This window comes from Cervus canadensis, chromosome 20 (genome assembly GCF_019320065.1).
Source record: "Cervus canadensis isolate Bull #8, Minnesota chromosome 20, ASM1932006v1, whole genome shotgun sequence".
NCBI classification, from domain to species: Eukaryota; Metazoa; Chordata; class Mammalia; order Artiodactyla; family Cervidae; genus Cervus; species Cervus canadensis.
The window spans coordinates 28,092,419-28,118,862 of NC_057405.1; the positions used below are offsets into that span (position 1 = coordinate 28,092,419).

General features: G+C 38.9%; 1 protein-coding gene across 4 annotated transcripts in view; it reads right to left on the reverse strand.

The window, feature by feature from the left end:
• FILIP1 (filamin A interacting protein 1) overlaps window positions 1-26,444 on the reverse strand; it is a 214,126-nt gene that overhangs the window by 181,558 nt on the left and 6,124 nt on the right. Inside the window, exon 1 of one of the 4 annotated variants that reach the window (XM_043439717.1) lies at window positions 2,676-2,696. The exons of the other annotated variants lie outside the window; for them this stretch is intronic. The gene's annotated coding sequence lies outside the window, so the exon portion shown is untranslated. Of the gene's footprint in view, window positions 1-2,675; window positions 2,697-26,444 lie in introns of those variants that run through there. 4 annotated transcript variants of the gene reach the window in all.

Sequence of the window (26,444 nt, forward strand, 5' to 3'; positions counted from 1 at the left end):
TTGAATTTGTCTTTTAATATGAAATGTAAAACCATGAAGGCCAAACATACAAACATTTATTTCTTGATAACCACAAGGGGCCTATGATTAAGACAGAACCTGATAATTTAAGGAAAATTAACTTGTCTAAAGTGAGAACAGAGAATAATTCATGAATGTACTCATTTTTCTTTCTCCTTCCCCATTAGTCTACATTGGTCTTTAGTTCTGACATGTAAACCAGTGGGAAAACATTAACTATGGTCAATGGACTGAATGGATTTATTTAAGAAGAAATATTTAAAGAACTAAAAGCATCAAATTATCTCCACAACACATATATTGGTCACAGAGACAAAATATAAAATACATCATAAATCTTACTTCTTCCAAAAACCTCATCTCAAGCCCCATAGACATTGAAAGAAACAGCACATATCCAAATTTTGAAGTGTCTTAGCCACATTTTTACCTCTCTTTTCCCATCATTTATTTCAATATTTTCCTACCTTTCTAACTAACATCTATATTCTACAGGGAAGACTGTGGGCACAGCAGAGCTTTGGGCCTTTTCAATCAGTAGAGTCTGGATTGGAAATCATGCCTATTTTCAAAATGACTAAATATGAGAAGATTATGCGCTGGTGTTGCTTTTAACTTAATAGAAGATCCCCAAGGAAGGACGTATCTGAATTTGCTTTACTGTCTCCAAAGTGCCTATTTATGATACAACACTGTAGGTCCTAAAAAATATGTGACAAGTAAATGAATAATGAAAGCAAAATTCAAATTAAAATTACTAAATATTCAATGGAATTTTAAGAAAAGGAAACTTCTTTACAGTAATAGAAAAGTAATAAGTAAAAAGTTAATTTTTAAAAAATTAAAATGGAAGCACTGAGTTTATTATTAACTATTACATTTAAAGGAAAATAATGGAGCCTCTCCTGAAAGCCATTTCTATTTATAATAATCAATAGCCAAATATGATATAGGTGGAAATTGAATGTTAGGCATTTTCCCTGCCTTCATACAGCAGTTTCTCAATTCAGTTCAGTCTCTCAGTCGTGTCCAACTCTTTGCGACCCCATGAATCGCAGCATGCCAGGCCTCCCTGTCCATCACCAGCTCCCGGAGTCCACCCAAATCCATGTCCATGGAGTCAGTGATGCCATCCAACCATCTCATCCTCTGTCATCCCCTTCTCCTCCTGCCCCCAATCCTTCCCAGAATTAGGGTCTTTTCCAATTAGTCAGCTCTTCGCATGAGGTGGCCAAAGTATTGTTGGAGTTTCAGCTTCAACATCAGTCCTTCCAAGGACTGATCTCCCTTAGGAAGGACAGGTTGGATCTCCTTGCAGTCCAAGGGACTCTCAAGAGTCTTCTCCAACACCACAGTTCAAAAGCATCAATTCTTCAGCGCTCAGCTTTCTTCACCGTCCAACTCTCACATCCATACACAACTACTGGAAAAACCATAGCCTTGACAGTTTCTCAGAGAAATTTTAATCCCAACAGCCTCCAAATGGGAAGTTGATTTATTCAAAAAGATCTCAACAAGGACAAGCAAAGGGTTTATGGTCTTTTAATTTCTTTTATATAAGTTAAAACACAGGAATTGAGGAACTTGAAGACTGCTGTGCAGAGTAGGGCATCCGGAGGTTCCCCTGTGACAGCGCCAATCTTCCTGGTCTTCAACCTCCACAAAGGTAACCCGCTCTACTGAGGTCATTTAAGAGGCTTCCTGTTGCTATTTCTAAAGGTGTTTTATGGCCTCTTGCCTTCACTCCCTTCCCTGGGGGCTGTAATCTTTAATTAGAAAAGGTAGGAAAATATTGGAATAATTGTAGAGAAAAGTAAAAATACCACCCAGACTGAACTTAGCAAAGTGCTGTTTCTTCCAATCTCTATGTTTCAGAAACTTAGAATAGTACCTACTTCTGTACACATATAACCCCAGCATGTTTCTCTGAGTTTATAAAGATGAGGTGAATGGAAGGTCAGTTTTTCAGGTGTAGCCCTGGTCAACAGGCCCAAGCCCCAAGCCTGCCCAAGATATATTTCTACAGTTACTACATTTATAACTATACTGGTTTCTATTTAAAATTATATAATGCTACATGACAAGTAAAAAAAAAACCTACTGTCTTGGAGAATTTATCTGTTCTCTCTTCCAAATTCAGTAAAATACTCACTAAGAGCTATTTCAATCTTTCTTTTATAAAAAATGTGTTCTTAAGACATTTTTATGCCAATCTTATTACTTATTAAAGAATTTCACCTGATTTACTTAGGGAACATTTGGAATGATTAGACATATTTACATTCACATAGAGATTTTTATTTCAAAAACCTATTTATTGTTGAAATACTACAGGCACTGCAAGGAAGTTTACCAGTTTGGTACTGGAAGAACTAGCTTGTAGTTAATTTTAACAAAATGTCTTTTTCTCACTAGGCCCAAAATAAAACTTTTTGGCAAAATATATTTTGTGTTCCTCTGAGTATTTGGCCATGATAACAGCTTAATTTTATATGATCCCTATATATGTCAAAGTGTGTAGAAATGTCTTACCATTTCTATAGTTAACAAAAAATAAAACATAAATATCCTGGACATGGTGAAAGCTAAACACTGCTTTTGAAGAAAAAAAAAAAAAACAACACCCGTAATATGTTATAATTAACCAAACTTACCAACTGAGAGAAAAATTCAGCTGTTTGCTATGGTAACTTTCAAGTGTTGACATATATCCAGAGTCCATCATTCTGAAATGGTGGAGGGATAGTTGGCCACATTTTTGTTCACAAAATGAAAATACTGTGGAGCAGAAAAGAACTCCTTAAGGTAGGACAGTTCAAGTGAGAGCATTAGCCATGTGACACAGTTTACAGGCAATAAGCCCACTTTTCACTGACAGATGGATATACTTCATTTACTTCATTTAGTTCATTTACTTCATAGGAATACTAAGGTCATGCATGTGCATGCTAAGTCACTTCAGTCATGTCTGACTCATTGCAACCCTATGGACTGTAGCCCTCTGGACTTCTCTGTCCATGAGATTCTCCAAGCAAGAATACTGGAGTGGGTTGCTATGTCCTCCTCCAGGGGCTCTTCCTGACCCAGGGATTTAACCAGCATTGCATTGGCAGGCAGATTCTTTACCTCTGAGTCACCAGCCCATACTAAGTTCAATAACTAACAGACAGAAAACACTGGAAAAGTTAATATATTTTAGTAAATTTCTTTTCTGTAGTTTCTAGGGGTAAGCTTGGTAAGAATCCATCACATTCCAAAATACTCAATTCTTAAACCACTTGCAGCATAAGCAGCTGAATTATATCCTGTATTTACTGAGTATCCACTCCATGCAGTCTAGCCATATGTCAAGGTTGTAAGGGAAAACAAAGGAGATACATCTCTGCCTTCAAGAACTTCCAATTAAATAGGACTATAATACAACAAGGTAAAAATGAGCAAGCAAGAAGGTACAAAATCAAATACAAAATGGAAAATAATTACTTGCCAAAATGTATAGACCAGACGAAAAGTGCCCTTAAGGATCAAAGGTAAGGAATCAGAAAGTCCTATTTATTACAAGGAAAGTGTGAGGTATAAGTTTTATGTGGGGTTTTTTTTTTTTTTGTAGGTTTCTTTTTTTTAACTGAAGTATAGTTGATTTACAATGTTGTGCCGATCTCTGCGGTACAGCAGTGACTCAGTTATACACGTAGATACCATAAAAAAGAATGAAATAATGCCATTTGCAGCAACATGGATGCAACTAGAGATTATCCTACTAAGTGAAGTAACTCAGAAAGAGAAAGACAAATACCGTATGAAAATCAGCTTTTAGTTTAGGTTTTTTAATAGACTTTGAAAGATGAACAACATTTAAAGAGATACTGTATGTATGACTGAGTCCCATCACTGTTCAACTGAAAATATCACAACACTGTTAATCAGCTATACCCCAATATAAAATAAAAGTTTAAAATAAACAAATAAAGAGACCAAACACCAAACACCAAATACAAACACCAAAGGATTTAAGTAAGATGTTCACCAAGACTGGTGCTTGCTAGCAAATTGGTACTTTACCTCACAAGCAAATCTCTTGTTCTGCCAAGGTCCCACTGGAAGCTAAGTTAGAACTAGTCATATTTAGGATTTGACAAATATCACTGTTGGAATATGACAGAATGTTCTGGTTATATTTATTAGATGATAGAACTCAACTGGAAGAAAGGAATGGCCTACACTATTCTGTTTCATGAAGATTTGAATACCAACTGAGTTCAGATCAGCTAAAGAAATGAGCTTTCTCAACCAGAGGCAATTTCATCTTTCAAAGGTTATTTTTTAAATGTCTGAAGACATTTTTGGTTGTCACAACTTAAAGTGCAAAGTGCTACTGGTATATTGTGGATAAAAACCAAGGATACACAAACATTCTACAACACACATGACAAACCTCCACAACAAAGAACTATCCAACATATATATCCCTGTGGCTGATTCATGTTAATGTTTGGCAGAAACCAACAAAATTCTGTAAAGCAATTATCCTTCAATTAAAAAATAAATAAAGTTTTTAAAAAAAGAAAGAAAGGATTTATCCAACACAAAATGTCCATTGCTTTGAGGTTGAGATACACTGAGCTAGACCACAAGGGCGATCAATGGGGAGATGTCCTATCACAGTTTATGCAACAAAACAGGCTGGATGAAGGTAAAGAAAAAAAAAATGATGTGACCGGTATGAAGGATACAATCATGTGGAAATTTAAACTTAAGGTACAGTTTTCTTGTGTCATTAAATTTATAATGCTGGTGTCAAAGATTTTGGAGGGGTGTTAAAAAAAAGTTTTGTGATGGAGGGGAAAAGACGGCCTCTTTGAAAAATGATGTTGGAAAACCTGTATAGCCATGTGCAAAAGAATGAAACTGGATCACTTTCTTATACCATACCCCAAAATTAACTCAAAATGGATTAAAGACGTAATATAAGACCTAAAACCATTAACCTTCTGGAAGAAAGAGGCAGTGCTATTTCCTGACGAGGCTGTATTTGCCCCATTGTATATTTTTGCCTCCATTGTCAAAAATAAGGTGCCCATAGGTGCATGGGTTTATTTCTTTCTGTCTTGTTCCATTGGTCTATATTTCTGCTTTGGTGCCAGTATCATACTGCCTTAATGACTGTAGCTTTGTAGTGTAATCTGAAGTCAGGAAAGTGGATTCCTCCAGTTCCATTCTTCTTTCTCAAGACTACTTTGGCTACTTGAGGTCTTTTGCGTTTCCATATGAATTGTGAAATTTTTTGTTCTAGTTCTGTGAAAAATGCCATTGGTCATTTGATAGGGATCACATTGAATCCATAGATCACATTTGGTAGTATAGTCATTTTCACAATATTGATTCTTCCTACCCAGGAACATGGAATACCTCTCCATCTGTTTATGTCATCTTTGATTTCTTTCATGAGTGTCTCATAATTTTCTGTGTACAGTTCTTTTGCCTCCTTAGGTAAGTTTATTCCTAAGTATTTAATTCTTTTTGTTCCAAAGGTGAATGGGATTGATTCATTAATTTCTCTTTCTGATTTTTCATTGTTAGTATATAGAAATGCAAGTGATTTCTGTGTATTGATTTTGAATTCTGTAACTTTGCTAAATTCACTGATTAGCTCTAATAATTTTCTGATACTGCCTTTAGGGTTTTCTATGTAGAGTATCATGTCATCTGCAAACAGCGAGAGCTTCACTTTTTCTTTTCCAATCTGGATTCCTTTTATTTCTTTTTCTTCTCTGATTGCTGTAGCTAGGACTTCCAGAGCTCTGTTCAATAATAGTGGTGAAAATGGATACCCTTGTCTTGTTCCTGATCTTAAGGGGAATGCTTTCAATTTTTCATCATTGAGAATAATACTTGCTGTAGACTTGTCATATATTGCCTTTACTATGTTGAGGTAGGTTCCTACTATGCCCATTTTTTGAAGAGTTTTAATCATAAATGGGTGCTGAATTTTGTCAAAGGCTTTTTCTGCATCTATTGAGATTATCATATGGTTTTTATCTTTCAATTTGTTAACATGGTGTATCACGTTGATTGATTTACATATATAGAAGTATTCTTGCCTCCCTGGAATAATCCAAATAACCCAAATTATTGGATTATTATAATCCAATAATCCAATGAGCTTTTTGATGTGTTGCTGAGTTCTGTTTGCTAAAATTTTGTTGAGGATTTTTGCATCTATGTTCTTCAGTGATATTGGCCTGTAATTTTCTTTTAGTGTGTTGTCTTTGTCTGGTTTTGGTATCAGGGTGATGGTGGCCTCATAGAATGAGTTTGGAAGTGTTCCTTCCTCTGCAATTTAGTGAAAGAGTTTTAGAAGGATAGGCATTAGCTCTTCTATAAATGTTTGATAGAATTCTCCTGTGAAGCCATCTGGTCCTGGACTTTTGTTTTTGGGGGGGAGATTTTTGATCATAGCTTCAATTTCAGTGCTTGTAATTGGATTGTTCATAATTTCTACTTCTTCCTAGTTCAGTCTTGGAAGACAGAACTTTTCTAAGAATCTGTCCATTTATTCCAAGTTATCCATTTTATTGCCACATAGTTGTTCATATTAGTCTCTTATGATCCTTTGGATTTCTGCATTGTCTGTTGCAACCTCTCCTTTTTCATTTCTAATTTTGTTGATTTGATTCTTCTCTCTTTTTTTCTTGATGAGTCTGGCTAAAGTTTTGTCAATTTTGTTTATCTTCTCAAAGAACCAGCTTTTAGTTTTATTAATTTTTACTGTTGTTTCTTTTATTTCTTTTTCATTTATTTCTGCTCAGATCTTTATGATTTCTTTCCTTCTACTAATTTTGGGGGGGTTTTGTTCTTCTTTTTCCAGTTGCTTTAGGTGTAAGGTTAGGTTGTCTATTCTATGTTTTTCTTGTTTCTTGAGGTAGGATTGTATTGCTATAAACTTCCCTCTTAGAACTGCTTTTGCTGCATCCCATAGGTTTTGAGTTGTTGTGTTTTCATTGTCATTTGTTTCTAGAAATTTTTTTATTTCCCTTTTTTATTTCTTCAGTAACCTGTTGGTTATTTAGAAATGTGTTGTTTAATCTCCATGTGTCTGTGTTTCTTATAGTTTTTTTCTTGCAATTGGTACCTAGTCTCATAGCATTGTGGTCGGAGAAGATCCTTGATCTGATTTCAATTTTCTTAAATTTATTGAGGTTTGATTTGTGACCTAAGATGTGGTCTCTCCTGGAGAATGTTCCATGTGCACTTGAGAAGAAGGTGTATTCTTCTGCATTTGGATGGAATGTCCTGAGGATATCAATGAGATCCATATCATCTAAAGTATCATTTAAGACTTGTGTTTCCTTATTAATTTTCTGCTTTGATGATTTGTCCATTGGTGTGAGTGGGGTTTTAAAGTCTCCTACTACTATTGTGTTACAGTCAATTTCTCCTTTTATGTCTGTTAATGTTTGCCTTATGTATTGAGGTGCTCCTATGTTGGGTGCATAGATATTTACAATTGTTATGTCTTCCTCTTGGATCAATTCCTTGATCTTTATGTAGTGTCCTTCCTTATCTCTTGTAATCTTCTTTATTTTAAGGTCTGTTTTGTCTTATATGAGGATTGCTACTCCAGCTTTCTTTTGCTTCCCATTTGCATGGAATATATTTTTCCATCCTCTCACTTTCAGTCTATATGTGTCTTTAGGCCTGAAGTGGATTTACTGTAGACAACATATATACGGGTCTTGTTTTTGTATCCATTCAGCAAATCTGTGTCTTTTGGTTGGAGCATTTAATCCATTTACATTTCAAGTAATTATTGAGATATATATATATATATATATTCCTATTGCCATTTTCTTAATTGTTTGGGGTTGATTTTGTAGATCTTTTTTCTTCTCTTGTATTTCTTGACTATATAAGTTCCTTTAACATTTGCTGGTTTGGTGGTACTGAATTCTCTTAACTTTTGCTTGTCTGAAAAGCTTTTTATTTCTCCACCAGTTTGAATGAGATCCTTGCCAGGTACAGTAATCTTGGTTGTAGAATTTTCCCTTTCAGTATTTTAAGTATATCCTGCCATTCCCTTCTGGCCTGCAGAGTTTCTGCTGAAAGATTAGCTTTTAAGCATATGGGGTTTCCCTTGTATGTTACTTGCTGCTTCTCCCTTGCTGCTTTTAATATTCTTTCTTTGTGTTTAGTCTTTGTTAGTTTGATTACCATGTGTCTTGGCATGTTTCTCATTGGGTTTATCCTGTATAGGACTGTTTGTGCCTCTTGGACTTGATTGACTATTTCCTTTTCCATGTTGGGGAAATTTTCAACTATGATCTCTTCCAAAATTTTCTCATACCCTTTCTTTTTCTCTTCTTCTTCTGGGACCCCTATAATTAGAATGTTGTTGCATTTGATATTGTCCCAGAGGTCTCTGAGGCTATCCTCAGTTCCTTTCCTTCTTTTTACTTTATTCTGCTCTTCAGAAGTTATTTCCACCATTTTATCTTCCAGGTCACTGATTCATTCTTCTGTTTCAGGTATTCTGCCGTTGATTCCTTCCAGAGTATTTCTAATTTCAGTAACTGTGTTGTTTGTATGTTTATTCTTTAATTCTTCTAGGTCTTTGTTAATTGATCCTTTCATTTTCTCCATTTTGTTTTCGAGGTTTTTGGTCATCTTTACTGTCATTATTCTGAATTCTTGTTCAGGTAGTTTGCCTGTTTCCTCTTCATTTATTTGGACTTCTGCATTTCTAGCTTGTTCCTTCATTTGTATAGTACTTCTTCGCCTTTTCATTATTTTTTTTTTTAACTTATTGTGCTTGAGGTCTCCTTTTCCCAGGCTTCAAGGTTGAATTCTTTCTTTCTTTTGGTTTCTGCCCTCCTAAGATTGGTCCAGTGGTTTGTGTAAGCTTCATATAGGGTGAGATTTATGCTGAGTTTTTGTTTGTTTTCTTATTTGTTTGCTTGTTTTTCCTCTGATGGGCCGGGCTAAGGGAGGTGGTAATTCTACCTGCTGATGATTGGGTTTGTATTTTTGTTTTGTTTGTTGTTTAAATGAGACGTCCTGCACAGGGTGCTGCTGGTGGTTGGGTGGTGCTGGGTCTTGTATTCAAGTGGTTTCCTTTGTGTGAGTTCTCACTGTTTGATTCTCCCTAGGGTTAGTTCTCTGGTAGTCTAGGCTCTTGGAGTCAGTTCTCCTACTTCAAAGGCTCAGGGCTTGATCTCTGGCCAGGAATGACGATTCTACAAGTGGTTTGTTATGGCATTAAGTGAGATTAAAACAAATATCCCAAAACAAGAAACAAAAAATGAACCCCAGACAAATGGCAGTTACAAAATCAGGCAGATTATACACATATACACCCATGAACAAAATCAAAACAGTCCAACAAAAATAAAGTACAGTAGATTGACCCAACGAACAAAGGAAATCAAAAATTATATTTACCAGTTAAGAACAAAACTAACTGAAGCACAAACTGGAAAACAAAACTAAAACAAGGTACCAAGTGGGGAATAAAGCAATGAAAATAAAGCTAACAAATATGTTGAAAGGAAAGGAAAGAAAGAATAGTTATCAAAGTTAAATAGAGGTAGGTAAAGAAGATTTATATACATTAAAGATTAACTGCAAGGGGGAAAGGACAGTAGGAAAAGCAAACAGAGGAATATATGTAGAAAAAAATAATAGGCTTAAAAAATTAAAATCAAAGAGAAAAGAAAAAAAATTGGAAAACTCCACAGAACTGCAAAAGCCCAATGTAGAGACAGAGGTTTATAACAACAATAAAAAATGTAACTGAGAAAGAAAAGGGAAAAAAGCTCAAAAGCTTAATTAAATTTCACAGTGCCAATAAAACTGACAACTACAAGAGAGGTGGGAGGAGGGAGGAAAAAGAAAAAAAAAAACAAAAGAATCTATAGAAAAAGTGAAAACATCAGAATAATAAATGTTTTTCTTGGGTCATGGCTGTTGTAGTCCTCTCCCTCGCTGGGAGTCACAGCCCACCTCACCTCCCTAGGATGCCCTCCAACTCTGTGCTGGTCTCTGGACCTGCTGTGGGGGCAGCTCAGGGTCTAATCTGGTCCTACTCCTCTGTGTTCTTGCCTCCAATGTCCACAGCTATCAGAACTAGAGTGTTTTCTTTTGTGGGAGCTCTCACTGTCCTTTTATATATTCCGTAGACATGAGTCTGCCTAGTTGATCGTGTGGATTTAATCTGCAGGTGGTGGGAAGGTTTTGGGTCTTCTTCCTTAGCCACACTGCTCCTGGATTTCAATTGTGGTTTTATTTCCACCTCTGCATGTGGGTCGTCACTGGGGTTTGCTCCTGAGGCTGCCTTGGAGGACTTGGGTTTGTCCCTGTGAGGGCCAGGTGTGGAGGTGGTGCAGCTGCTTGGGTCTCAGGGGTTCTGGCACCAGGTACTCGGGGGAGTTGGCAGCTAGGGCAGCAGGAAATACAGTGCTCTAGAAGGGAATGGCAGCCAGTATTGGTCAATACACTCCTGTTTTCTTGCCTAGAGAACCCCTCTCCCTGACAGAGAAGCCTGGCAGGCCAGTTTACAGGGTAGCAAAGAGTCGGACACAACCAATGTGACTCTGTGTGCATAGATGCAAGACTCTTTTTGCCTGTGGCAGCTCTGCCCCAGTGAGAGTTGAACATGAAGGTGGTACCGTCGCTTTGCTTGTGGGGACCCTGGCAGTGCCAAGTGTGCCAGGACACAGACTGCCCCCGCCCCAGGAGTTATGGCCCTATCAGGGTCTTTTTTGGAGCCTCCTGTAACTGGCGATCAGAAGGTCTCTTTGGCCAGTGTTTCTCCATAGCTCCACCGGTTCAGGCACTTAGAGGGCTCCCTTGCCTGGGGTCCTTCTCTGCTGTTCAGTGGGTTAGGCACATAGAGGGGCCTGCTGGCTGGTTCCTACTCTGTAGATCAGCACGTCAGGCACTTAAAGGGGCTCCCTGGGTGGGGTCCTACTCTGTAGTTCAGTGCGTCAGGTAGTTGATGGGCCAGCCTGTCTATTGTTCAGCTGCTGATGCTGGCATGTGGACGAAGGGAGGCTATGGTGATGGCTCCACCCACTACGTGTGACTCAGCAGTATTGCCTTGCCTCCATGGCTGCCTGGCTTTCCTCCACAGGCGTTTCCCACCACAATCTCCTCCCTCCCATCCCCTCAACCTGTCTCTCCGCAGTCAACAGCAACCCTTGCCCTGGGATTTCTCCACAATCCCTAAACTCCAGCTCCCTGCCACTGTGCCTTCCAAGGGACCTGTGTCCCTGTCTGGGGTATGTATGGCTGTGGCAAGGACTGCCTGATTCTTGTACCATTTAGGCTGCCACAGATCAGCTGTTTCACTCTCAGCATTAAACGTTTCTCCTCTGACTCAGACAATTGCCCTGATGTGGGGATCGGACCCCTGCTTCAGTTCCCTCACCTGCCGAGGGGAGGTCCAGTCCTACTAATGCTCCTGTTTTCTCCCCTAGTTCCTTCATCCCACTGAGTTTTGCATGTTTCTATATATTCTTTTCCACCAGTCAGGTATTCCTGTCCACTCTTGGCTGGTGTTCTGCATGCACTTCTGTGCCTGGAGGTTATGCCTGATGTATCTGTGGAGAGAGATGTACTCCATGTCCACCTACTTCTCCGCCATCTTGTTCTCTCCCTCCCTCATACACTCTTGTTGGGAATGTAAATTGGTGCAACCACTATGGAAAACAGTAGGGAGTTTCCTCAAAAAATTAAAAATAGAGCTACCATATGATCCAGCAATTTCACTTCTAGGTATCTAACTAAAGAAGATGAAACCACTAATTCTCTAAGATCTGAATCCCTATGTTCATTGAAACATTATTTATAATGACCAAGGCATGGTAACAACTTAAGTGTCCATTGATAGATGAATGGATAAAGATGTGATATATGTATATACATATATAGATGCATGCTTCCTGTAGAAATTTTAAGTCATATATTTATCCAGAGATGATCATTGTTAACACTTGGAATGTAGTCTTCTAATTTTTCCAATGGAATCTTAAAGTAGATATTTTTGCAATTTTTTTTTATTAAACAGTCACTTTTTCAAATTTGATGTCAGAACAACTCAAATTCATTCTTTTCCTGATTAAGAAGACACTGTTATTAAACATGTATGTTTGCCTCTAAGTTTTCACTACAATAAAAATGCTGCACTCATATAGCTGTTATTCATTAAATGTCATAGTTAAGAACCCATACTATATTTAAAGCCACCTCTCACTCCCCCAAGTGGTTATCATATGGTAACTAGACCCAACAATCTGCCTTTCAGCACAGTCCATGCATGCAAACAGAGGGAAGGAAGTAGGGTCTCTCTGCTGTAACTTTGTACCCCTGAGTTCCGTTTCCTCCCAGGCAGTGTTTCCTCAGGAGATCTGCAGTTAACATGGAGGCAGTGGGTGAGCTGTCCATTTGGTTCCCCAGAGGAGGCACAGAGCTTCCATGAGAATAATATATTCACTAGCTATTTTAAGAAGATAATATCAGACAAAAGTTTAATTGATCTCCTTTTTACAGTGAGTGCAATTAAACGTTTCCTATAAAATGAATCTCAAGTATAAATCAACTTTATTTGAACTGTAAGTCACACACAGTCTAGGCTGGTCAGTTGTTCTAGGCTGGTCACATAGTTCTAGATAAGGAGGTAAAGATTTTATGTCACCAAATGTGGTTAGCCTTCCACAAAGAAAATTTTATTTTCCAATCTGAACTAATCACAGGGAGAATCTGACATAAAGCAATGAGTGGCTCAGCGCTAACTCATCTCCTCTCCTGAAATCACCTCAGAGTCCTTGTTGCATTTGTGGTGGCCTGACATTGCCCACCACCCCACGATTCTCTACATAGGATTACCCAGCACATGGTAATAATACAATCTAGTATTATATTATTATGTCACATTATAATATATAATATTAATATTGTGTTAAAACAATAAAAATCTTTTCTGTGGTTTAACAAGGTAAAATGACTTTGAATATTGCTTACTTTTTTGATTCTGATATCTTTACATGTAATTTTTTTTCATAGTGAATTCTGTGTACAAATCAACCCTATCAAATATCAGAAAATCCATGAGAGAAAAAAATTATTTCACGGGCTTACACCTTGGTTTTCTAAAATGTAAGGTAAGCCCTTATGTTTTAAGTAAGCCCAAATTTTAGATGACAAGTCAGATCATTTCATAAATAAGAATTTTTTTAAATGCATAAAACAGGAATAATAATAGCTATTTTTATACCATACATACAAAGCATCCAACACATATTCTGATATGTTGGAAGCACTCAATGAAAACAGTTTTATTATTATTATTGTGCCATTTATTTTCTTCCCACAGTCAGTAGGTATAATAATAGCTAAGTTAAAATTAACATTAATGCATTAATGATTGTAATATTTACATGACAATTTATACATCTGGTCTTATATGTCATTATTCTTAATTTGTCATTCACTTTAATTGGGCTGTAAGTAGAAAAATACATAGACAATTGCTTCTATAGTTGGGTCCAGACCATAGTCAGCACACCAACCTCAGGTTGGTGTGAACCAAATTAAACAAATAAATCGACCACAATTAGTAAGGAACCTAAGTTGGGTAAAGGAAACCAATTACACACCATCATTATATAGAACTTTCTCAAGAATACTCTACATACATATTTTAAATCCACAATGTATAACTCTCCTTTTAAATAAAGCACTCATGAAAAATTTCTGGAATTTATTTGAGGATTTTACATAACCAAGATTCTGACCTTTTCTTGGTATATTAAACACCCTTTACAATCATTGAACTTACACCATGTTCTTCTAATCTGTTAATGGAGTAGACACTATTCCGCCTTAAGTCACCAAATTCCAGAATAGAAAAACAAACACTAAAAACTGAGAGGACAGTCAAGTCAGACTGTCTCCTTGTTCCCAAGCATCTAGTCTGACCTCCCACATAGAGTGCTAATTTGTGCTTCAATCTCTGCTCTGTTGTACCACAATCTAGCAGAAATGGCAGTTCCCAGTTCCAGGATGGATATTTCTCAGAGAATGAATGGGAATGGAAAATAAATCTTGAGGTTGAAGGTTAATTATTGACAAAAATTATTCTTTGGCAATAACAACTTTCTCTATAACATTCATAAAAGTGTCTTGTTTTATGTAGTTTTTATGTATATTAATGTTGAAAGATGTTCTAAGACTGTCTGAAGCAGGAGAAATGACAGAAAGAGGGTTCTGAAAAGAAAATAAAGAGGAACAAATGAAGCATAAGCCCAGGAAAGCATGGAAAATTGAAGGAGAGGACAGAAGTCATACACATTAGGGTCTGAATCCAGATAGGGAGGGAAAAAAGAGGAAACAGAATTCCCACAGAGTGTAAGTATGAAAGGGAGGGTATGAGGGATGATAAGGAAACAAAGACGTGACTTCCCTGGTGGTCCGATGGTTAAGACTCTGCTTCCAGTGCAGGGGATGCAGGTTCAATCCCTGGCAGGGGAACTCAGATCACACATGCTGCATGGTGCAGCCACACACACACACACACACAAAGCAGCAGCAGACATGAGAATGTCTTTGTATCGGCTGTTTAAAGAAAGTGGGCTTCCGTGGTGGCTCAGGTGGTAAAGCGTCTGCCTGCAGTGCGGAGACCCAGGTTCAATCCGTGGGTCGGGAAGATCCCCTCGAGAGGGAAATGGCAACCCACTCCAGTACTCTTGCCTGGAAAATTCCATGGATGGAGGAGCCTGATGGTCTACAGTCCATGGGGTCACAAAGAGTAGGACGTGACTGAGCAACTTCACTTTCTTTTTTTTTTTTCCATTTATTTTTATTAGTTGGAGGCTAATTACTTTATAACATTATAGTGGCTTTTGCCATACATTAACATGAATCAATCATGGATTTACATGTGTTCCCCATTCTGAAACCCCCTCCCACCTTCCTCCCCATCCCATCCCTCTGGGTCATCCCAGTGCACCAGTCCTGAGCACTTGTCTCATGCATCCAACCTGGACTGGCGATCTGTTTCACACTTGATAGTATACATGTTTTGATGCTATATGAAGCAACCTAGATACCCATCAGCAGATGAATGGATAAGAAAGCTATGGTACATATACACAATGGAATATTACTCAGCCATTAAAAAGAATACATTTGAATCAGTTCTAATGAGATGGATGAAACTGGAGCCCATTATACAGAATGAAGTAAGCCAGAAAGATAAACACCAATACAGTATACTAATGCATATATATGGAATTTAAAAAGACGGTAACAATAACCCTATATGCAAGACGGAAAAAGAGACACAGATGTATAGAACAGACTTTTGCGACTTCACTTTCAAAGAAAGGAGAGCTACAAAAGGAGAAGTGATGAACTCATTGAATAATGCATTGCTAGTTAAATCACCAAATAGAAGTTGGAGATTCAACATAATTGTGCTATTATTCACACTTACATTCTAATTAACAGAATTATATATAATGTGTAGGCTCACTTTATCTGTGGGTATGAAAGAAGTAAAGGGGACTCATTCACTTGTGCCCAATGTACGGGAAAGAACACTCAGAAGGACCACCACAGTGACATAGCACCTCTCCTCTCAGCACATCTGCTGTAAGACCAAACGACACCAGACGGCGTGAAATGCTTACTGCCTCCCTTCACTCTGGGAGATCTTTCAGAAGTGGCTTTCTCCATAAAAGGACTTCCCCAGAACAAAGCACAGAAATGTTAGCACAGAAGGTCTGGGTGTGGTTTTACTCACATCGCCGCTCCCTTCGTGTTCACAAAATGTTCCTGCTCTCAGACCAGTGAGAAACCGCTGTGCACCCCAGGACCACGTACCACCCTCACGAGACCCCTCTCAGGGTACATGCACACCACAAACCACTCTCCAACTAGCTTCCCTCCATCCCCTGGAATAACAGGCAGCACTGACGAAGAGAGAGCTGTTGGTCTTCCAAAACACCCAACATCTGGAGTGCCAGAGGCAGGATGAGACAGAGAAACCACTTGTTGAAACCCAACAAGTATCTTGGGAATTAACCCAAGACCTATAATGTTCTGGATTCCAGGAAGATAAGCAGCACAGTGCTTGGCTTGTCTATGAATTCTTGTATCTGAATTAACAAGCTATATGACTTTAGCTTCCCTGGTGGCTCAGACGGTAAAGAATCCCTGCAATGTGGGAGACCTGGGTTTGACCCCTTGGGTGCGAAGATCCCCTGGAAAAAGGGCATGGCAACTCACTCCAGTATTCCTGCCTGGAGAATCCCCATGGACAAGGAGCCTGGCGGGCTGCAGGCCATGAGGTCACAGAGAGTCGGACAGGACTGAGCGACTAAGAACAGCACATGACTTCGAGAAAGATAAACTTTCTGGCCTCAGTTTCCTCATTTCATAAAAAGCAGTTGAGTCAATCATCTCTTAGCATCAATCAGTATCTAAAAATATTATGGTAAAAATTTTTTTCAGAGTAATTCATGAGCTTAGCAGATTGCCCAAAACTTGAGCCTTAGTATCCCTTTCCTGGATCAGTTTAATCCTATAATTCTAATGAGCTTGAGCAGATTTATGCCATGATCAAAGGCAAGGATTCCTTCCTCTAGCTCTCTGTTTTATCTACTTGTCTCTTGGTCCACCACTCTCACGATCCAGGCAATTGTGTCCATTTTGGATATTAGCTTCTGTTTTGATAATAACATTACTCAGGAAATACACAGCCATCAAGATGTTCTTGGCACTTCAGTGATTAGGCAGAATGGACTTCTGTGATTAGGCAGTCTTGTTTCCACAGTTCTAATGAGTAAGATCCCTCCTAGGAAATCCAATCGAGCTATCAAGAAAGAAATATGTGGGCTTTTCTTTATAATAAGAGCCTCTAGGTCTGCCAAGGTTTTAGAAGTCAGTAGGCAATATTTGAGAACAATAGGAGGAAAAGAAAACAATGCATTCTCAAAAGCATCACATGTGTTTGGACTCCTATTTTTCAAAATGGAAATGGCCGTATTTTTTTTTCTGATTATTAAGATTTTTACCACATACTGTCAAATTGCCTTTCAGGAAGCTTGCCCTAGTTGATTTTCTCACCAGCATTCCATAGTGACTACTTCCTCACACCCTCACCAAACAGGTATCAGATTCTGTTGTGTCTTTGTCAATCCGTTGGTTGAAATAATACTATTTTCTTTTCATTTGCATTTTTAATTATCAATGAGGTTCACTTTCACACATTTATTAAAAATTGTTTACTTATGCCATTTGTCCATTTTTCTTTTGTTGTGTCTCTTTTGCTTTGTTCATGTAAAAGAGCTCTTTATATTAAGGATATTTGTTCTTAATTGTTTTTGTTCATGAGGTGCTTTTTTTTCTACATAATAGTTTTCACTCTGCTTTAAGGAGTAAAATATTTCAGTCTTTTGCTTTACTGCTTTTTTCGCCCTGTGTAGGAAGTTCTATCTGATCTCATCTATATATATATTTTTTTCAAGTATTTCACTCTCAATTGTAAATTTCTGGTGAATTTAAGTGTATTTTGGTATGTATTTTGGTATAAAGGGTAACATAGAGATTTCATTTCATTTTTTTCCCAGTTATTTCATTCAACCCCTTTGTCTGAAAAATCCAAATTTTCTTTTCTGATTTGAAATGCCTCTCCTTTCCAACACTAAACTCTTTATATACAGGTTTTTGGAGTTCTGACTGTTTTCCTTTGATCTCCTCATCTGATGTGAACTTATTCTGACACCACTACCAAAGTGTTTTTAATGAGTGTGGTTTCAAAATTCATTTTATTATGTGGTAAGGCAATGCTCCCAACTTGTACTTCAAAAATTTCCTGGCTATTCACACAAGATTCTTGCTCCAACAGCAGTTAGGCACTTGAAGTGAAGTGCTGAATATATGTAAGTATTTTTCAAAGTGCACAAACTTGTGAAAGCCCTAAAGCAAATAATTTTATAGGAAATATCCATCGCTCCCTTTTAGACTTATTAAGATTAGCCACTGCTATTTTTTTTTTCAACCATGCAGTTTATAGGATCTTAGTTCTAAGACCAGAGATTGAGCCCACCCCTCGGCGTTGAGAGCACAGTGTTCTAACCACTGGACTGCCAGGGAACTCCCATTAAGATTGGTCACTGCTTTGAAAGAATGCTCAGGGTGTAGGTGGTGTTGAGCATCAAGAATTTTCTAGCCCACAAGATGCATATTTGGCTGGCATATTATGGCCACAACATTTTAAGTGTGATGAAAATGTGTGCATCCTCTTTATCACACTATTCTTAAAAACATTAAAATTATCATATACATGGAAAGAATGCAACTTATAAGCACCCCACCATTTGTAAAGCTATGTGGACTTGTTGAAACAAATCAGTTATTGAGCCTTTCAGTCACATTCATTTCCTCTGCCTTCCCTTAGACCTTGTTTGTCAGTCCCTATTTTGCTTTCAGCCTCTAGGGTCCCCTTTCCTCACAGCAAGAGTCACTTTATCACCCCCATCTATGATCTCTGAGTCAATTACTCACCACCCAAAACCAGGTGAGTGCTCCCACCATCCCCTTCACTCCCTAGTCATCTGGCATTGAAATTGCCATTGGTTTTACCTGGAACCCAGTTAGAGAGTAGCGATCATATGCTCTTCACCATTGTACCCAATCCCTCAGTCCCTGACACAGGCAAATTTCAGTAATATTTAGTGAATGGGTGAACACTACAAACTGAATGTGAAGCAGGAGGGATACAAAGAGCTCCACCCCAGGACTCTGGAATTTAGCATCATCTTAATTGTTCCAACATTGCATCAGAGTCTCTAGGACGGCTCCTCCTCCACGATGATTCTGTCCCTGAACCCCACGTCGCTGCTTTCTTCCCCAGTCCTGCTGAAAGGCTTGCCCCACCTGCCTACCAGGACACCCCATAACCTCAGGTTAGATCCTCAGATGCCAGGAGTCAGCTTGAACTCCTTGTCATTTAAAGCCACACAATTTGGAACCTGTGTTCTACCTGTTCTCAGTTAGCTACATGTATAGGCCTTGTCTGATGGAGACTAAGATATGTTCTTCAGGATGAGCAGATTGTGTGCCTCTCACTTCCAGATCAGTTGCTTTCATACAGCCCAAATCCTTTTAATTGCACACAATGCATGCTACACAACTCTTCGCAACTCTGTGGACTGAAGCCCTCCAGGTTCCTCTGTCCATGGCATTCTCTAGGCAAGAATAGGATCTCCTGGAGGAGGGCATGGCAACCCATTCCAGTATTCTTGCCTGGAGAATCCCATGGACGGAGAAGCCTGGAGGGCTTCAGTCCATGGGGTCGCAAAGAGGTGGACATGACTGAGCTACTAAGCAAGTTGCTTCAGTTGTGTCCAACTCTTTGCGACCCTGTGAACCATAGTAGCCCGCCAGGCTCCTCTGTCCATGGGATTCTCCAGTCAGGAATACTGGAATGGGTTGCCATCCCATCCAGGGGATCTTTCCAACTCAGGGATGGAACTCATATCTCTTATGTCTCCTGCATCAGCAGGTGGGTTCTTTACCACCAGCACCACCTGGGAAGCCCTGCCACACAATAGCAATGATAGCACTGTTGAAGTCTAACTCCTATGAAACTTCTGAGAACAGAAATCAGGATAATAATCCAGATATAAATCAAATTGTAGGATTTTTAGCCATACATTCATACTATGTGGAAAAACAAAAGCTCTTTTTTTCCCTCTAATCTCTCTCTCAAAAGGACAAAACTGTTCACTTTCTGGGAAGCCACAAGTCACTTTCATCTGGTTTTCCCCCTAGTCCTCGCCTCTTTTTGAGCTCAACATTTCACGTGTTCGTTTTGGGGAGATTCCATTGCAATACATCACCAGGAACACATGTGTTCCGCTGGGACCTTATTCCCTGGAAGATGTGAATGGTGATGTAAATAACAGCATCATTGGAATTTGGAGTAAGTCGTGCAGGAAAGAAAGTTATGGTGAAATAAGGCAAAATCAGGCAACTATAATCAATATTTCTTCTTGGGGTAATGCAGAGAGTATTGATGCTGTAGAGAACTTCAGTGGTATCCATCAGCTGGAGCTGTCAGCAGAACATCAATTAAATGGCAGCTGCTGCTTTACCACTTGTAGGGGAGGGGAGCAATGCTGACTCCAAAATAGATTTCCGAGGATGAGAACATTTCCAGCTAATAAACCAAATAAGAGCCCAGTTGTGTTTTTGTTGTTTTTTTTTTTTAATGAGTTTTGCAGCACATGAGTGAAGAGATGAGGAACTATTAGACTTGCATTGATAGTTAGGTCTTATGCCACTACTCTTATTTTTCTTTCTTTTTTTTTTTTAGAGGAGCTTTATTTTATTTTATTTTTTTAATTAGTTGGAGGCTAATTACTTCACAACATGCCACTACTTTTAAAGTAAGAGTTCTAGTCTGCTGTTGGAAATACACACATATCATGCTAATCACAGCTACAGAGTCCAGCTTCGCTCCCACTCAGTTAAGGATTCATTATTCTCTGACGTGCTAATGAACATTTAAGATGTCTGTTGATTTTTAACTTGTAATAAAAACAATATGTGGCCATTAAAGGTTTAGACGTAAAGAAATAAACAAGCTTGGTCACAGATTGTTATTCTCATGTTTTTATAAAAATTATGCTCCATCCAATTACTGATCAAAACTGTTCAGTAATGTTTATTCCTCAAATCCATGACATTTAACAGATATACCTTATTGAGCACTTGTTTTGTGCCATGTACTAAAAAGAGTTCCCAGTCATACCTAAATCTATTTATCACATTAGTGTTTTAAATTTACATGTAAATATTTATCATGGACTATTTTTAATAAATCTCCACTTTTTGTTGAGTTCCTATTGCTCTGAGAAATAGGTGCTACAGTATTTGCCATTGGTGATTTTCAACTTGGTAAAATTCATTTAACAGACAATGCATATAGATTTTCCCCAAGGTTTGAAAAAGCCTCCTCTATAGAATTTCAAACTTACAGAATCAATCAGAAAATTAATTCCATATATATGACCTAAAAATGTAGATTTCAAGAGGTCTTTGGAATACAATGACCCTCCAGCCAATCAGTTCCATGGGAAAGACCAGCTTGTTTCCAACACACCTGCTGCTATAGAAGTGAAATGATTAATCCCTTCCTGTTGTTGATGTCATGAGAAGTTAGGGGGTGGTATGAAAGTCCAGACTGGGGGAATCCCAGGGAAAACAGTGAACACAGCCAAACTCACAGCATTAGGGGGAAAGTCAAGGTCTGAACAAGAAAGTAAAGTCTGCGGTTAGAATTTCCACGGAAAGGTAAAAACTATGTGTCCGAAGTTAAGACAGAAAATATTATATTGGTCTGCAAAAGAAAGACAGAATAAAAGAAACAGTTATTGGGGAAAATGGAATACATTGGAACAGTCCCTAAGAGAATGGGTTGCCTCCAACTGGCCCACTTACTGAGAAAATAAAGAATGCAAGAATCCAATCTCTAGTCAAGCAGCAGACCAATTAGTGGGACTCAGAACACCAAGGCCAGCTGCCACAAGACCCCTGATGCTGAAACAGGGAAGCAGCTGCCGTTCAACACCTTACATTCTCAGAGTTGGCTCCAGAACAGCAAAGTGATTAAAAGATTAAGAGCACAAGCTGAGGAGTCCAGTTGCCTGGACTCAAATCACAGATCCACCACCTGCTTGTTGGAGGTCCTTGGGCGGTTCCCTCAGCATCCTCATCTGTAGAATGTAGCACATATGGATATCTACCTCATATCTGCCTTGTTAGTGCCTAATGTATAGAACACACTCATTAAATATCAGCTACTTTGTTGTTTATTATGATCATGTGATAGAAAAGTTAATAGCCTACGACTCTGTAATTTCCACCAAGTGACCTCTCTTTCCTCTTCCTAATACCTTCTTCTTTAAAATGAAAAGACTGTGCTAGATAACTGGTTCTCAACCCTGGATGTACATTCAAATCACATAAAAGCTTCTAAAATAGGTCTGTACTTGGGCGCCCACTCAGGTTACCTTGAATCAGAACCTCTGGGGCTCTGCCTGGACACCTGCACTTTCCAGGCATCCCAAGTGATTCTGCTGGACCAAGAGCATTTGGGACTGCAGACTCGATGGCCTGATGACCCCAAGGGAGCTCAGGGTCTAGAGGTTTCCACTCTCTTTGGTATGGGTGACTCCAGGACCTAAGCTGTATAATCATCAACAATCTGAGACTCAGAGCCCCCAGTTCCTGCTCAAAATCAGACCAGGTGTGGCAGTGCTGAGAGAGCTAGAAGCCTCACAGAATGTCTTAACTATCAGGCAGTTTGGGTGCCAGGAGGAATTTAGAATAATTGAATGAGGGAAAAAAAGTACTTCCAGAAGCCCACCAGTAAAGCGCATTTTCTTCAAAGGATATAAGCACTAATTCTTTCCCTCCTTTGACACTGTTACACCTTTTTACATAAAGACAGGGAGGACAAAAGGGAAATTCTTGGTTTGTTGTAAGAAAGTCAGGAGAGATCATGTGAATGAAAAAGAGCACCTTGATGAAATATATCACTGCCTTTTTGGATTAACTAGGTCCCTGCCACAGAGCAAAGAGTGTATTTGCTTCAGATGTTTAGCCTGTCAAGTAAGTAGTGCACAAGTCCTGTGTGCTGACCAGTACTGAACAAGTAGGAGCAGGGGCTGGGGTGTGCTAGCATAGTTGTGACAAGATGCTGTTTGTAATTCATAGAATAGAACTTCTCATGACGCTAGGAACACACTCTGTTATATGTTTACTTCACATGAAACATTCACATTCCTGGGATATTCAATCCCATCACCTACAATATTTGATACACTGAAAAAGTAGAGTATTTATGGCCACTGGCATAAGAAAATGCAAAGCATTATCCTTTCCATGAAAACTGTATTAGAACTGCTCTCCTTTTATTAATACTTGAGACAATGCAAAAGTTAAGTGCCATACAAGCAAATATAAACTCAAAATTTCCAATTCTATCCAGATAGTCAGATTTTTAGCATCATTTTTAACTCCTGGTTTTATTGTTTTAATTTTTATTGGGGTATAATTGATTTACAGTGTTGTACTACTTTCAGGTAACTTTTGGTTTTAATAAAGATAAAGGAATTAAACAGAATAACCAATAAAACATCTCATACCATTGTTCCACTGTAACAAACCACTGACTGCAAGATATCAGGTAATTTTCCTTAAACTATAGCAAGTTCTCTGGTTTTCAGAAGGAACAGCATGCTGCCGGATTGACAACTCATTACCTAAACAAAGTCATTGGGAGCCAATAAGAGCTCTTATGGGCTTCCCAGGTGGCACTAGAGGTAAAGAATACACCTGCCAATGCAGGAGACATAAGAGATGCCAGTTTGATCCCTGGTTCAGGAAGATTCCCTCGAGGAGAGCATGGCAACCCACTCTAGTAGTCTTGCCTAGAGAATTCCATGGACAGAGGAGCCTGGTGGGCTACAGTCCATAGGGTCACCAAGAGCTGGACATGACTGAAGTGACTTAGCATGCACAAGAGATCTTATACAGAATGAGACTTTCTGTCCCCTTCCTCATTGTCTCCCCCAACCAACTTACACAAACCACCAAAGGCTTCTTCCAGAATTACTGCTACCAGCAGCTGGAATAAGTATGTTGCAGGACTCTCTCTTGCACCACTTAACAAATGGAATGCCCATGACCAAGACAGAGATCTGCAGAGCATTTCATGACAAAAGAAGGTGGAGTTCTAACTTGTCAACAGGAGCAACAGTATACCAAAACCTCCAACAGCATCAAAGGATTTAGCTACAATAGCACACATAATAGATCATAAAATCAAACGTTCCAAGGCCTCCTCTTTCAGAGAATCATCTCAGCAGTGTAGAAGCTGAACACTGCATTGTGCCATCGCCACTGGAATAAGAGTTTCTGTGTTCCAAAGACCCCAGGCCTATCTCCTCTTGGGCTGCCCAATTCCACTGGCCACTGCAGCTTCTGGCTCCACTTCAGGACCCAGGAGAAGAGCCCCAAATGGACTTTCAACCTTGAGTCTCTTTGTTCTTTGTCCTTCGTGACTTCAGACTGCAGGGGCAGCTGACCCCCTATAGGGTCACATTCTACACCTCTCACCAAAACCTCTTAAAACAGGAGGAAAGAGGGCAGGGCATAACTTCTGAAAGAATGACATAGACCAAGAACACAACATAAAACAATTAGAATCAAATGAGTCTAAGATGGTAGACAAGTCAATGTCGACCAGACCTTGATCCTCACTCAATAAGCAAAGCTAAATGACATACCCAGAGGTGCCATGACAGTTCCAAGGCACCATCAAAGGACCAAAAAAGTGGGCAGTGGCCCAATTCCTGGACACCTCCACCCCGTCCCCAAAATAATTGGAATAATCCTCCCACTCTTTAGCCTATGAAATTACCCAGCCCATAAAAACTAACCACATCACATTTCACAGCCTTGTACTTGCCCTCTGCGATGGCCCACACTCGGCCTGTGGAGTGTGTTTCTCTCTGAATAAATCTACTTCTTACCTATCACTTTGTTTCTCACTGAATTCTTTCTGTGATAAGACATCAAGAACCCGAGCTTCATTACTATGCGTTTTGGGCTGGGTTCAAGTCCCAGTCTTAGGTAAACTGCTCCAGCCTCACAGTCATTGAAGTAGAGGTCCTCCTTGAACAACTGCCTCCTTTACAACTAAATAAAGGCAAATTGCTCAGGTTTGAATCTCAACTCTACTGCCCAGTTACTTGTCATCTATAAACCTAATTTTTATAATCCACAAAACAAGAGATAAAAATAGTGCCTCATCAGATTGTTTTGAGAAGTAAATAAAATCATCCAAAATGCCTGGCACAGAATAATCTCCAGTGTTTGCTATTATTATCATCATTTATGTATACTAAACAATTATGCACAGCTCTAATAAAACATTATGTAGATAACCTATATTAAAAAGTACCTATTATTATCATTATATTATCTTTTATATCACTATAAAACAATTGGGATTCAGATGTCCCAGTCATTAGTTGGAACACCTGGCATCCTGGGCAACTATCTATGGAATGAACAGAATATGGAAGGTGGGGATTTGTCACCAAAGTTGAGGGGCCCCCGAGGAGTGAATTCTACCAAAGCAGCTGGCTTCCTTGAGGGCCAAACAACAGGCTGGGACCCAAGCAACTGGCCTGGTGGTGTCCAAACCAGAGGATGAGCTCTATCAAGACAGCATGTGAAAGTCAAGCTTGTGTGTAAAGGCCACTCCCTCATCCAAATTCCAGGCTGCTCTTGAAGCATGTGTCACTCACTAAACAGTTAATGAAACACAAAGAGCCTTGAATATCTCCAGTGTCACATTTCAAGACTTATAGAATAATTAGGAAAAATCTGAGCTGGCAGAAGTCTTCCCGGCTTGCGCTGGCAGGCAGACCATCTTTGTTTTCCTTTAGTGTGTCTTGTCGTCACAGTAACTGCAAGGCTCCAAATACAGGCCCGGGGTGTCATTTCCTCAGGTACTTAGGCTGCGACACTGAAATAGCATTATGAACTCAGCAATGCCTCTTCCTTTCCTGTTGTGCTGTGGTGCCTCAGTCAAAGAAGCAGGCCCTAAAATGAGTTACTGAAGACATAAGTGTATTAAAGAGATATAAAGAAAAATAAAGTTCATTTATCCCTATTATTGTATTGTCTATGACTCATGTGTATGTCAGGGTTGGGGAGGGGGGGACCTTATTTTTGCAAAGATCTTTTAGATAAACAAGGCAAGTTGGCAGTAACTTGATTGTCTTGGTGATGTCAGTAGTCTACTGTTTTCAATCAAATTGTCTTTTGGTTTTAAATCTGTAGCAAATTATTTTTTAAAGAATGCATTTGGCCAACTCTGATATGTCCATTTCATGGCTTTTTTCCACCGTTTCCTTACAGAGATAAGTGACAGATAATTCACTATTTCAAAGTAACTTGGAAAGACTGAAAGATTGCAATTACAATTATTGAAAAAGAAAAAATAGACTACTTTCAAGTGTAGACATAGAAGGTCTTTGGCCAGTGAAGCAAAAATCGTCCTCATCTATGTTTTGGTGAAGGTGGTGGATGACAGCATTTAAACAAAAACAAAAAAGTCCCTAAACCTTAAGGGCTCAATGAAAGTCAGACCACTTGAGATAAATTCCACATTAGCTTTAAAAATTCTTTTTAAAGTCTGTCTTTCACAGACCTCGGGAACACATAAATCACACAATATTATGCACGTTGACACTATTTCCCAAAAAGGAAACACAACACCAACCTTCTCTTGACTTTTCAGTGCTGCTGTGGCTTAAACAAAGCTCTCGGGGACCAGAGTGCTG